Genomic DNA, 13,496 nt, shown 5'->3' with positions numbered 1-13,496 from the left:
TCGGTGCGACCACTTTTTTGACATGAACCGATCGCCTACAAATTGTTACGGAAGCGTGCAATAAAATTTCAAACTCACCAATGTGTCTGCCCGATATTGCGATCGGCTGCGTTGTTAAAAATCCAAAATAAAAAGGCACTAAACCACGAAACACAAAGTCACAAACTTCACTTTTCTCATACGGTAAATGTGTCACGTAAATTGACAGCGTGAGTATGCCGCATAGATATCGGTCCCGTTTGACGTATAGTTATACGCCCCGTAATGAAGTTTACGTAGATCGGGTTTGGTCGGTTTTCGATACGTGTAGCGCGACAGACGAAAAGCCAACGATAACTGTAAAAAATATATTAGATCGGGTGTGCGGTCGCAACCGGGCAAAGGGCGCAGCGAGTTAACGAAAGTTCGTAAATTTGCGTTATCTTATCGGAAGTCGAGACGGAGCAGTCTCTTCTTCGAGGCCCTGCCGGGTACTGAGCTCTCCGCCTGGCTATCGAACGTACTTCTCCGGTTCAGCCTATGAACGCGACGCCTCTTTCGAATCAGCCAATGGAAACAAACCGGATGTCACTGGCGCAGAAGTCGGGAAGAGACTCGAGAGAGCGCGACTCCGAAATTCAAATCCCCCGACGAACCGTGCGGGGTGAAAGATCGAATTTAGACCTCGGCCCACCCATTCGCCGGGGCACTATCGCACCTGTCACGTTTCATCGGGGCGCGAATCTCTACGGCCGATCGAAGAGCATGGCGTTTCCAAAATGGGTGCAGAGAATTTTCGCCAAAATATTTTCGAAAGTCTTTCAAAAATTGAGCGATAAAGCCGAACGCGGAAAATTAATTTTCATCGCAGTTTTGTTAAATAATAAATGGTCTGAATAAATCATCGGGGTTGCGTAAGATGCTTTCTAACCTTTTAATAAATTATCTGGAAACCGTATTTCTCGATTTACGTTCCACTCCCAACCATCTCTCCCCTCTTGCACACTTATAAAATATTTCCAACGCAAGATCTCCGGGTGCACGTCAAATTCCGTGGTTTTCATTTTTTATTTTACGTTCCCTCTTCTTCACCGTCTCCTATTTCTTACCTCCAACCTATGCCGCGATATCCACGATAGGCCATTCTTTTATTCTTATTCTCGCGTATACATGTCTAACGATAATCGGTTGTCCTTGCATATATTTCATAAAAGCCTATAAATTGTAGCCGCCGCGTACTATTATTCAAAATTGTTCCAAATATTTGAAACTCGTCTTCGTGCTGAATATAAATAACTACGTCGAACGACAAACTATACGATAGCACGTCAATCGAGTCGATATATATCCTTCGGTTCGTGCCCCGAATCAAAATTTGCATCGTCGCATCACGAATAACCCGCAAGATCGGAACGAAGCGAACCGTCGCTACTTCTCAACTATTTCCCATGTCGTGCAACGGTGTCGCGGAAAAACGAATAAAACGCCGAACAATGCTCGTCCCTACAATAATCACGCGTCGAAAACTGAAAAAAAAAAAAAATAAAACGTCGTAAACTAAAAATCAGCAGCAGAACCAGAACCGGAGCGGAACTCGTTACCCGGCACCCTGTCCGTGTACATGGGCGAATGGATGTAGTCCCTCGATAATTATGGGGAAACCTGCACTATACAGATACATTTGATATCAGGTAGTTTCGCGAGCACGATGAGGACGATGCCGCGGAAAGAACCGCGGACGAGACTACGTCGTAAGACTTTACCGCATCGTTCGACGCGTGTATCCCCGTGGCTATTGAGCTTTGCGCGTACGTACGGAGGTTCGAATCCGGGTATACCCATATTTATGAGGCGTGGGGGCGCGCCACGTGCGTGACTCAAGAATGTGCAAGGCGTGGGACGATAGCACGTACGAGGGACCATCAAAACTGAACCGAAACGAAGAGAAGAGAAGAGAAGAGAAGAGAAGAGAGAAGGATACCGTCGGCATACCTGATCGCCAAACGAATGTCGAAATTTCGGAAAATACGGACCGCTAACAGTTTCGGACGATGTTCGCCATACGTGGCGGTATAAACAGGAATAACGTACATACCCGTAACACGTGTGCGTGCGTACACCTGTCTACAGGTGCAAGACGGGGTGTCGCGAACGCCTATTCCCCTATACACCCACCCTGCACCTCGCTCGCTCGTCGATTCTCTCGTCAAGCCTGATTTTTCGGATAATTCGCTCGTTCGTCATCACTTTCGGATACCCTGCGGTTCGGAATCGCCTTCGTAATTTCGCCACCGCGTGCGCAGCGGAACCGAAGCTCCCGTTTCGGATAACGTGAAGTTCGGATGTGTACGTTGGTATGTTACGCGTGTTTACGTGCGCGCGTGTATCGCTACGGCGATCGAAGGAGTCGCGACTCGCGACTCGCAATCACCGTCCGCTGTACAAGCTTCGACTCGATCTTGTGAAAATTCACTCGAATGTCGATCCACGCCAAGAAATTAATCTCCGCCTTTCCGGCAAAAGTCCTCCGTGTCCCCCCCGTCCTCTACACTCTGAACCCTCGCAACTCTGTACATCTGCGATCACCGCGACGTACCCCTGCACCACTTTCTCCGCTAGCTATTGATCCAACTTCCTCCCTCGACGTGCACGCGTCTCGATTCACCGCCACCGTACGCCTGCATCGGTCCTCCTTCCGAGAAATCCTTGTCCTTCTCTTGTCGCGTTATCCCTGACCTCCTCTACCTCCCGCATCGGAGAGAAAACAACGTAACAGGTGTAAATTATAAACCATGCCTTATACACGGACATACAATATATGTACATAAGTATACCTGTACGGTATGCAGTACCTATGTTGTATATCTACGATTATAAATACTCGCTGCGGTTCAGTTGGAAGTAATCTCTGCCATCGCGTCGAAAGGCTGTCGGTTGGACACGCGTTCTACGTAGACATACCATATCGCAGGGTGTCAGGGTTTACGAGGTGACGATCCCGAATTCAACTTTTAACCTTCCGCCCGCGTAGACGTTAGGATCGGAACCCTCGACCGTGGGGCATCGCACGAACCACCGACTACCCTTCGGTCTTCACCTGTACGCGTACAGCGGCTGTCAATCGTAATGAGAACGCGTGGTTTTTTATTCACGGACGCGGTCGTATGGATTCGCACGAGGATTCGCCCGTCGGATCGGACGATTATTTGCACTTTGACCGCGAGTCGGAAGTTTGTCTTTTCGTTCGAATATTTGAGAATGCGGCGGTTGAACCGATCGAATCGCCCCAGTGGTATACGTGCAGGTACACCGGAGCGGTCGGGGGTCCGGGGAGAGGGGAGAGGGGGCGACTACGGGTGGTACGGGGTGGGTATGCGCATAGTTGGTGCGAGGTAATTCGGGCGTCTATTAGTCGAACCAACTATCCATGATTCGTAATCTAGTTTCAGTTTGTCTCTGCGGCCACGTCGTTCCCTGTTCCGTACGTATCCACGTTCTACGTGGCGCGGCACCGAGTTTCGGTCACGGTAGAGTTCAAGATACCATACGCCCCGAACCACCGCCGTCGCACGTCCCTAGCAAAGGATACGAACCGTAACAAAGTCTTCTCATCTCGTACAAACTAAAGCCCCGAATGCCCCGACGTGCGAATTTCCAAACCATCGCTCCGCGCTCCGCAGGACATGTGTCGATGCACGCACGCACGCACGTACATTGTACGCCGTGCGTCCAACTTGACAGGGAACGCGGGTTGTAGTGGCGATAGGGAGGGACCGTCGGCGATGAATTCGGCAATTATCGTTCGTCGGGTTGAAACGGTGTTATCTTATACGACTGTGCCCCGGCATATGGGGACCCGTAGCTAAATAATTCAACCGCGAGCGCGTCGTCGATCGCGAGATATGTATTTCGTAGTTCGCATTCGTAGCCATCGCTATCCAATTTCGAGGTAGACATTCGCGGACGGGTGTGTGTAAAAGCGATAAAGTCACCACCCGGCGACACTATCTCTGTACCATTGGGTGCGCGTGCACGGCGAACGATACCTGACCCGAGAGAAGGGCTATGCCTCGTCTATGAGAGATGTACGAGCAACCGCGACGTTCTTCTTCTAATTGTAAGCCGGGTAGTTGCGAGATAATGCCGCCGTACGAACGATGCACCGCACCGGACGAACCGGAATAACAAAGATAACCTAGGCGTACATCGATTCTCCTTAACGTTGCCCCGATCCGGGAAATGCTCCGGAAATCCACCGACCTCTCACGGTACTCCGATGTCCTTCTCTCCGATTCGACCCAAGAAGCTCGAATGAGTCGGTAGGGACGCGACGGTGCGCGTAATACCTCGTACTCGCCTTCGTCCAGATACCCATCCGTACGTAGGTACGTACGTACGTACACATTAATAAGAACTCCTTCGTGTGGAACTATGATAAACCGTTGGCGATCGACGCCGAACCGTCTGATATATGTATCCATGATACGTCAAGGCTGTAGAGTCCGAGGATTCGCGCGCAACGGTCACCTGTCGTTAGCCACTTTGCACGGGATCGTTTGTTGTACGCGGAAAAGACCGTGGAACCGAGGAACCGCGGACCGAGTACATACAAATGAAAAGATGATAGTTACAATATGTAAAGTATATAACGATCGAGATGCATAGAGATTATAATTCACGCGTATCCGTCGACGAGGTACCCAATTTTGCTTTTGGTGAATCAAGGCCGATCGGCGATGGGTTCAAAATTTTAACTTCGCGTTCCCGACGTCTACTATCGGTATACCGCGGTAGGTGGAAAGCGAGAGCTCGCTAATGCTAATGGACTTTGAAGTTCTAATCCTCTTAAACAGCGTTACGCGAACGACTAATATTACCGCACGAAATTTCCTCCGACATTTACTCACCGAATCACATTTTAGGCAGAGGATCTCTTAATTGGTCGATTGTTTTCCAACTTAAAATTGTTAGAGTCGGAACAGACGCCAAGGAATCGAATTCGGTTGTTGCGGAACAAGATTGATGTACAATTGGTTTTTTTTTTTTTTTTTTTTTTTTTTTTTTTTTTTTTTTTTTTTTTATCGTACGCTGAAGCCCAAGCCGGTGCAGATATCGACGAGAACTCGCGGCTAAATTTCTAGGGTCCACCGCGCGATTCGGTCTGGAGTAGGAGACTGCAACTTCGGTTCGGTTCCGTCTACTTCACTTCACTTTACTTTGGCTTAATTAAACTCGCAATTAGTTAGTTTACTAGTCTCCATTCCACGTTTACTTTCCTCAAAGTGAAACGAGTGCTAACCCAAAACCGTCTATTCCTCGGCAAATTTATGCTTTGTTCAATAAAAGGGTAACCCGCAATACTTACCCAAAAGTTTACACCGTTACTTCTACATCGCTGCTAGCGCGATAAGCAAAAGCTGAAACTTTCCCCCACGTTCTCGGTTGAAGGAATAACTTGGGTATATTAATTTACCTCCGAAATCGGTGAGTTTGCACCCGGTTGTTCGTCGTTTCTTTTTGCTTTTATCGTCGCAGTCGAACCGATCCTGATCATTCAGAAATCGTCCGAAGCGAATGCAAAGGGTGCCCCTCTCGTTTTTTTTTTTTTTTTTTTTTTTTTTTCGGGTCAAAAGTGAAGTATTTTTGAAATCGATCGCACGAGGCTTCCTAACTTATTTTGACCCCAGTTGCACTATTCCGTTGACCAAAATTAGCTACCGATTAATCCTGTCGAAATATCCCGGAGCTTTCACTTTTTTGATGGATAAATTGGCGATCACTCGATCAATTTTACAGATTGATCAATTTAGCTACCAGATTCGGATTTCTGAGGCCACATCGGTAAGAATACTATTGAAAAAGTAAGCAGGAATTGCAGAGCGATGCGTGATTGAGTTTTAGCGGTTCAAGTTTCGCCATTTCATGTAGCAAAGGGCGAGCGTTCGATTCCGGATTATTGAAGATTTTCTCGAAATTTTCACTCTCGAGTATCGCGGCAACAGAGCATCGCCGCAGATCGGTAGTCGGTTCGGCTCAACTCCCGCGGCCGCTGTAACTTCTAGCACGTCCAAGTAAGTTCCAGCTCCGCTGTTCCCGACGAACGATATTACTACACATGCCGGTACCGTACATCCTCGTGCCGCAGTGGTACTTTTCGCACATGTACACACGTACCCGTACACTCTTGTTTCCCTACACACGGCATGCGGTAGAAGGTAGCTGCACATATCGAGCCCGGATCTAGTTTCGTTAACTACGGGGCTCCGTCGTAGATGTGTGCGTGTAACATGGAACGGAGTAAGCCGATTCAAAGTTTTCACCATTGCGACCTCTGCACGGCACGGGCAGTTTCTACCCCCGGTTATATCCGCTTCTTCGTTACACGAGTCGTCCAAGTCGTGTGCGTTTCGACAACCCACTCGTTCGATCGACGCTTCATCGATCGTGTCTGTGCCTGTGTCGTACCTGCTAGCTGCGAAGTTGCGATCTCAGACTTTTCAGATGTCACATGTGCGTAACGCGCAACGATACGGCGGGGGTGGAATACCGGACGAAACGAGGGCTGCTTTTTTCCTCCCAACCAGGTTTTTGGGCAAAAAAAATTCTCATCTTCGAGAGGCACGCCAGGCCGGAGAAGCGGTACGGTGCGAGTGGAAACGAAAGCAAGAATTCCGACCCGGACTCGTGCTTCTGCACGTTGTTCACAGCTTTCACAGCAGCAAAATAGATCTTTTTCTTACGTAAGATTTCATTCCTCGCTTCAATTTTTCTTCCATTCTTCTCTCGGCGACTCGACCCCCCTCCTCCCCGTCTTTCTCTTCACCTCACATTTCTCACTTCATCTCTCTTCTATTTTGCACCCCAATCTCGGTTTCCGCACCTCATCGCGCATCGTGCCCGCGATGCTCCCTTCCGCGCAGCGACAACGTCGCTCCGCACCGTTCCCTTCAGGAATTTCCCTCCCGATAACTGCTGCACCGCCGATGCTACTCTTCGCGTTGGAAAGTAAGGTTTTGTACGCGGCAAGGCTAGGTCGTCGTTGCCGAAGGCCGCGTACGCGACAGAGTCGAGGTTAACGATTTGCGTCCAAGGCTGAGGTAGGGTAGATATACGTACCTACGTGTACCAACCGAACGACCGTGCAAAGTGGAATACCTCGTCCAGAGCGTTGCTCATTTTATTTATGCGCTCGGGGTATATGACGTGGTCGGGTTCATGCCGAATTCGACTGGTCTGGCTTGGCTAAAGAGGGAGAAGAATGATATCGATCACGGTGATAACGATCGCCCGAAGAAAGGGATTGTCTCAAACGAAGTATGTCCGGAACGACATCTCATCCCAGACGAACGCCCCGCTGGATGTGTGCGTTTTTGTCTCTTCTCGTGAGTTTTTTTTTACGCGGAAGTCCGGACCGATCGAAACTTGGGTAGTCCGACGAGTAAAACTCGCGAATTGAGACAAATGGGTAGAAGCTGCTCGATAACTGTATAGGTACCTACATCCACACGTCTACGTGCACCTACACGTATGTTTGTAACGTTTCGCGGTGCGCGGTTATACCATCGACACCGATGCTGCGGCAATTTTGATAAAAGAGAAAGAGAAACCCGGCGAATCGAAACCAGTTTGTCGATTTTATAAATACCTATAAGGCGGATCCATACTCTGGAGACGAGATATTTTGATGTTGCAAATGGGAAAATCTGACGAAAGAAAGTACCAGAGATTGCGAAACAATTATTATTTCAAGTTCCCTGGCGACGGAGCCATAATCTGTTACTTGCGCTGTGGCAAATTTCTCGATATTCTCACGGGTCAGGTACGTACCGATGTACGTATGTATCCTACATACTTTTGGTACGGCACTCATTTATTCACGCCATACAGAGATACGTAGGTTGGGTGGGTTGTTCGTTCTTATACGTTCGAGCTCAGCGACAATCGCAGGAAATAAATACCCATTTACCGATAACGCTATTGGAAAATTGCCTGCACAAAAATTATCATAGAAATGTCAAAAGGGAGACGGCGAACTAAAAGGCAAAATTTGCAATGACAAATGGAACAAGTGCAGGTTACAGAACTATCGCTGCGAGTCGAACATTCTCAATTTTTGCTTACCCGCGGCATCATAGTATCCCGAACCTGAAGAAGCTAGGAAATTTCGGTGGTAGGAAGCGAAGTAAGCGGAACACGATTACCGGAAAGTCGAAGAAATCCTGGGCAATCGTTTAATCGGAGTCAAAAAGCTGCCGCGGTGCAGGTATGCACGGATGGTAATCCTTGTGCACCTGTATACACATACGTATAGGGAGTCATGTACCGCACAATGTAGACATTGTAAAAAAGAAAATAGGAATTACGTTTACCGACGTACGTTCAAGCGAAGCTTAAGGGACTTACACCGCTGCAACCTTCCCAACGACTCCGGCACTTTGGCACGCTGCACCGAACTCGCTTGGGACGAATTAATTTTACACCTCGCTATGATACGTTAGCAACCCACCCCTCACCCTGTCGCCGTTGGTTTGTCTTTTTTCTCGAAATCGTTCCGTTTCTCCTCTCCTGCCGCCACTTTGTCATTCGACAGAAATCGGATAAGTCGAATACATTACACATCGGTAGAATCACGTTGACCAGTCCCCACGTCACGCTGAATGACTCGACGATGATCGCCGATTTATTTGGCCCCCGATGGTCGTTCTTCGATCGATTCAATTATAAGCCCAGCCGAGCTTGCGTACGTATACGTATGCGTGTATACGTATACGTGCATTCTACAGCCGTTAGACGTTAGGTGTACACGAAAACCGGTACTCCGTCGCTCGTTCGAATCGCTAGAAATCGGTTGAAACTCAACGGCCCTGAGACGGATCATCGTGCGGTACGCTGTACGCGCGCCAAGTTCTTCGCGACGCCGTTAACATCTTCTCACAACCCGATCAATTTTTCGTGCATTAACTTTTCGGTATACGTGCATCGGCGTATAGTATAACGTACCTACGTAATCGGAAGACTGACAATGTCGATCGCAATCAATACCCATCGGAATTGGTTCAGTTTGTCGAACGCGAATCGAGGCCGGATCCCTGACGCTGAGGCAGGGAGGCCCATTGGATGTGAATCCCGGGTGAGGAGGACAGCGGAAGCGGAAAAGTGTAACGGAAATAACGTTCCATTAAAGGTTTTTGCCAGTCGACCGTCCCTCCCTTTTCCCCTGCCAAGCATCGTTACAGGTATACCCATTTATATTCCACTCGTTCGATCGCCTCACTCATTCCCTGAACGGCATTTTCATCGCCAAAACAAAAGCCTCCCGCGCATATACAAACGACTCGTGCAAATCCGAGGAGCTATTTATACACCTACGGCTATCGGACTATACGAGTCCACGAATATTATACGATCACATACGTTCTACGTATTCTTCTATTCCACCGTTTTCAAAAATTCTGCACGTGTTTTTCCCAGATTTCGTTATTTTGCCTACGACATCTTATTTCGTTAAATTTCACCTTGTTTTACTATCTTTGGTTCATAGGGAAGATATCGTTCCTCATACGTCGGCGAATAGTCGAAAGTAATCACGGTGGAACGTTAAATGTAAAACCTCGGACCCCGTTCCGATGTTCACCTAGACATCCAGGATCCGCATCGCATAAAATCGCGTCGACCGAACGTTATTGATTTCCCATATCGATTGATCACTCACGATATATTTACTGTGTTATTGTTGCTACACGAGTATGTATGTGAACGCACCTGATACTTGTGCATGGTACCCGACAAAAATAACAGCAAAGAGAAAGTTTGTGCTCCAGGTGGCAAATCAAAGATGTCGAGTGCGGCCGTGTCAAATTTCCCACTTTACATCGGTCTATGATTTTTTGCGCATTTGTAAGTTTTCTCGCTTGGGGCGAGTTTTTCTGAGCATCGCGCGGATCGGGTGTGCGTACGCCTATTTTTCACGATGGGAGGATAAAACGCACTACTTGTCAGAATGCAGAACGAAGAGTGAACGCGAAAAATAAATCGGTGAAAACAAGAAGCTACGTCGTTTGACTTAATGCGTCGATGGAACGATGTAACCAGAAAATATGATCGAGAGTTCGAGTGGGGTCCGATTCACGTCGGTACGAGAGTTGAGACAAGTCGCTGAATAATAATGAGAAGAAGAAGAAGAGAGCCTCCTAGCTCGATCTGTACCAGCTATCGCTACGGGGTCAATCGGTCGATCGATCTCCAAGGGTTAATTACACGATGAAATCGATTTTCTCGTAGAATCCCAATACCTTAGACTACGGCAAAATTCACTCTACAGATTTTTAATTCCGCCGAGGATTCCGGCGATAGAAGTTTACCGATTGCGAGTATCGACGGCGTCGCGTAGTCTCGTAGACGCAGCTGCTACGACTGGCGGAAGCAGCGGTGAGACGACTGCTGTAGTTTCGGCATAATATATACTCGAACTTGACGCAGCTGGGCTTCTCGGGGCCCGCACAGAGAGAATATTAGATTCTACTCGATTTTCACCTCCGTTCCCTGAACCGCCTTAATACATATCAAGTTCCCGCAATTACGCAAGCAAAAGCAAAAGATCCCACCGAGTAGGACGTCGTGCCAACGGTCGCAATGGTGTTCGATTCGTCGTAACCTGCGATCCTGCGAAAACGCTGCGTCCACCATTGACCAATCTCTCGCTGATCGACGTCGATCCAACCATCGCCGCAATCGTCGTCGCAGCAATGACTCGTCATTCGTCGTGCTTTTCATTTCAACTACGTGATCGGTACGAAACTCAAGTCAGCGATGTATTCCAATTTTTCCTCCTCTCCGTCGACCCCTTCGATCCCTGGCCGAGGTCTCGAACGATCAGAAAAATGGTTCAAGGCTCAATTATCGATAAGGCAAGAAGATAACTGCGTGTGTGCGAAATTTAAGTAGTCACGGAGGCACATTGTGTACGATACATGACCGGCATCACTTATCGATAGAGCGAAGCACGGGACCGTTGATGAAATAAATTGTGGAGTATCGAAAAGCCTTAAATGCAGGCCCGAGCCAACTTCCGGTCCAATTTTGCCTTCAACGGGCATTCACCCGCGACCTGACGCCGACACCCAGAACTCTCTCCCCCACCAGGTATTACGTCACGAGCTACTAAATTGAATCCCGTGCGTTGATTGCAAATTAAACTTATCTTCTGGATTGAAGCACCCAATCAGCTCAGCCGACACCCGCTACTCATTGTCAGTTTCTTAACGCTCCGCTGCAGCTACCGCAGCTGCTAACCCCTCCTCCGAAGTATCCAACCTGCAGTTGTTGCAAATATCAACGCCATCCGACGTGACCCTGTAACACCTTCGTTGATCGAGCGGTCAATAATTTTTATCAGATCATCGCTCTTCGGTCCAGCTTATCCGAAAGTTTTTCGCACATCCGTCATGTCCTACGCCCATAAAACACAAAACACTGTATACCTGCTACGTACGGTTAGAGGGCACATCAGCGCGACAGAAAAAACATACAACAAATTATAAAATACAACGTATCCGGTCCAGTGGGAACATAAACTTCGCGCAATGGAAAAAACTTTCATTTTTCAACACGTGTGCGGCAAACGGGGTTCTTGTCCTCATTTAGAAACGGGAAACGTATCTAAATGAGTCAGGATTCAATTCGTAATTTCGCACGCCTCGGGCTCTGTTTTATTTATACATACATATACCTATACGTCGGTGGTTTTTATTTTGATGCCCGCGACGACGGATGATCGCTGCAAGATTCGAACGCAGTCTCGATCTTCCAAATTCCAGTGTTCATGTTTTGCATAGCAACGTTTGGCAATTTTCAGATTAGAACGACGAAGTTTGTAAAAGCAATCGACACCTGTCGTGAATTCGTTGGTCTTCCCGTGCATTCAAATATTATTTGTTCCCTTACCAGAAAAACCTTATTTGTTTAGTTTATCGATCGATTAATGTTCGAAATATAATTGTTATTGTTGAATTAAAATCGACAATGCCAATGACGTCCAGTATTATACATACATATACATGCTGCACAACATGTTTCTATCAAAGGTTTTTGTTTCGTTAATTTTCATTGATCATAAGTATCTCATTTTGCACCAGATTTGCGATGGTTTTATGTTCTCGCGAGGAAGCAACGTGCAATCGGATCAACAGCCGATGCCAGTTCTTTGTACCCAACATCTTTGTTGATCGTTCACATGCGTCTGTACGACATGAAATCATCACACCAACAGCTGGCCATGGGTTGTAAATACCCGCGTTACAATTATGGGACTTTGAAATTTCCTTAGGTTTTACCCCGGGTTCTTTCGAAAGCGGTGAACAACGGTTAGACACCTGCGAATTAGGAAGGCGCTCGTTGGGAGGCCCCGAAACAAGGGTGAGACGAAGATGCTGCAGCAGCGTTGCGCGTGACCTCGCTGTACTCACACACTTCAGTCGGGAGAGCTCACCCGGCGGCCGCGCGCAGTTTATACCTGCAGGTATACGTACACGTAAAATTACCTATACCCTCGTAATTTTCGTTCCCCCATCGCCCGCTCTAATTATGCATGGCAAAATCCATCTATGTACCACGTGATATACATGTATATAGGCATACGCATATCGATGTACGTGGGTATGCGGCGTCAGGTGCCTGCGAAAGAAAGGTAATATATTATTATTTGCATAAGGGAATCTCGTATTATCGGCCTCGGCGTTATCGAGGTCATCGGGTCGGCGTCCGCAGACCTCCGGGCACTCGAGGTACGTACAACCCCACCCCCTGCCCCGATGCTGGGTGCACGATAAAATAAGGAACAACCAGAAACTAAACATATTCGATATTATGCACTCAAGTACACTACCGGCAAGACGATATACCCCAGCAGTTTGTATCTCTTATGCTGACAATGAGGAGTTTGTACGCCAGCAGTTTCGGATTTTTCCGGTATTTCGACGTTGAATGCGGGGTACCCACCTCGGGGAGTTTTTTTCTACTCTCAAATTCACAGTGGTCGGTCTCACTGCAATTCTTCAACTTGCAATTAGTTTGTAGGTACAGTTTGGAACTGTAAGCGCAAAAAATTCGGAGTTTCAGATCAGGATTGAATCCTAATTGATAGACGTGGTACGGGATGTGCGTACATCCCTGTAAGGTATGTTATAAACGGAGTTTTATTACGGATGAGAATAGCGGAGCATTAGGAGAAAATCGCAGCGTGCGGCAGAGGTATAGCGTCGTAATCTGGTAGACGGTTGAGTATGAGCGCTGCGAGCGCAAAAATATGATATCAAAGTTTTCTGTACAGTTTTCAAGGGGATTCTAGTCGCATGAGCTTTAAATATATTCTAGCTACTTTGGATATATCCTCGGTATGAGTATACAGGTATGTACGTACGCCCGTACGTACGTATACCTCATATTCGCGGCACTCGGGTGCACCAACGAACGGAACTGGGAATATCTTATTCAACGATCTCACAACTTGACTTCTTAAA

The 13,496-nt window shown here is 47.6% G+C and overlaps 1 protein-coding gene across 16 annotated transcripts in view; it reads right to left on the bottom strand.

Moving 5' to 3' along the window:
- The window catches only part of LOC105691495 (protein turtle), a 133,627-nt gene extending 133,146 nt beyond the window's left edge, over nt 1-481 (bottom strand). For 15 of the 16 annotated variants that reach the window (XM_048649375.1, XM_048649367.1, XM_048649377.1 and 12 more), the window contains exon 1: nt 79-481. The gene's annotated coding sequence lies outside the window, so the exon portion shown is untranslated. The remainder of the gene's footprint in view (nt 1-78) is intronic. The other variant, XM_048649374.1, reaches the window with a different exon arrangement.
- Between the last annotated feature and the right edge of the window lie 13,015 nt (nt 482-13,496).

The sequence above is a fragment of the Athalia rosae genome, chromosome 2 (genome assembly GCF_917208135.1).
Source record: "Athalia rosae chromosome 2, iyAthRosa1.1, whole genome shotgun sequence".
In the NCBI taxonomy this organism is placed as follows: domain Eukaryota; kingdom Metazoa; phylum Arthropoda; class Insecta; order Hymenoptera; family Athaliidae; genus Athalia; species Athalia rosae.
This window is presented reverse-complemented; position numbering and strand designations above follow the sequence as displayed.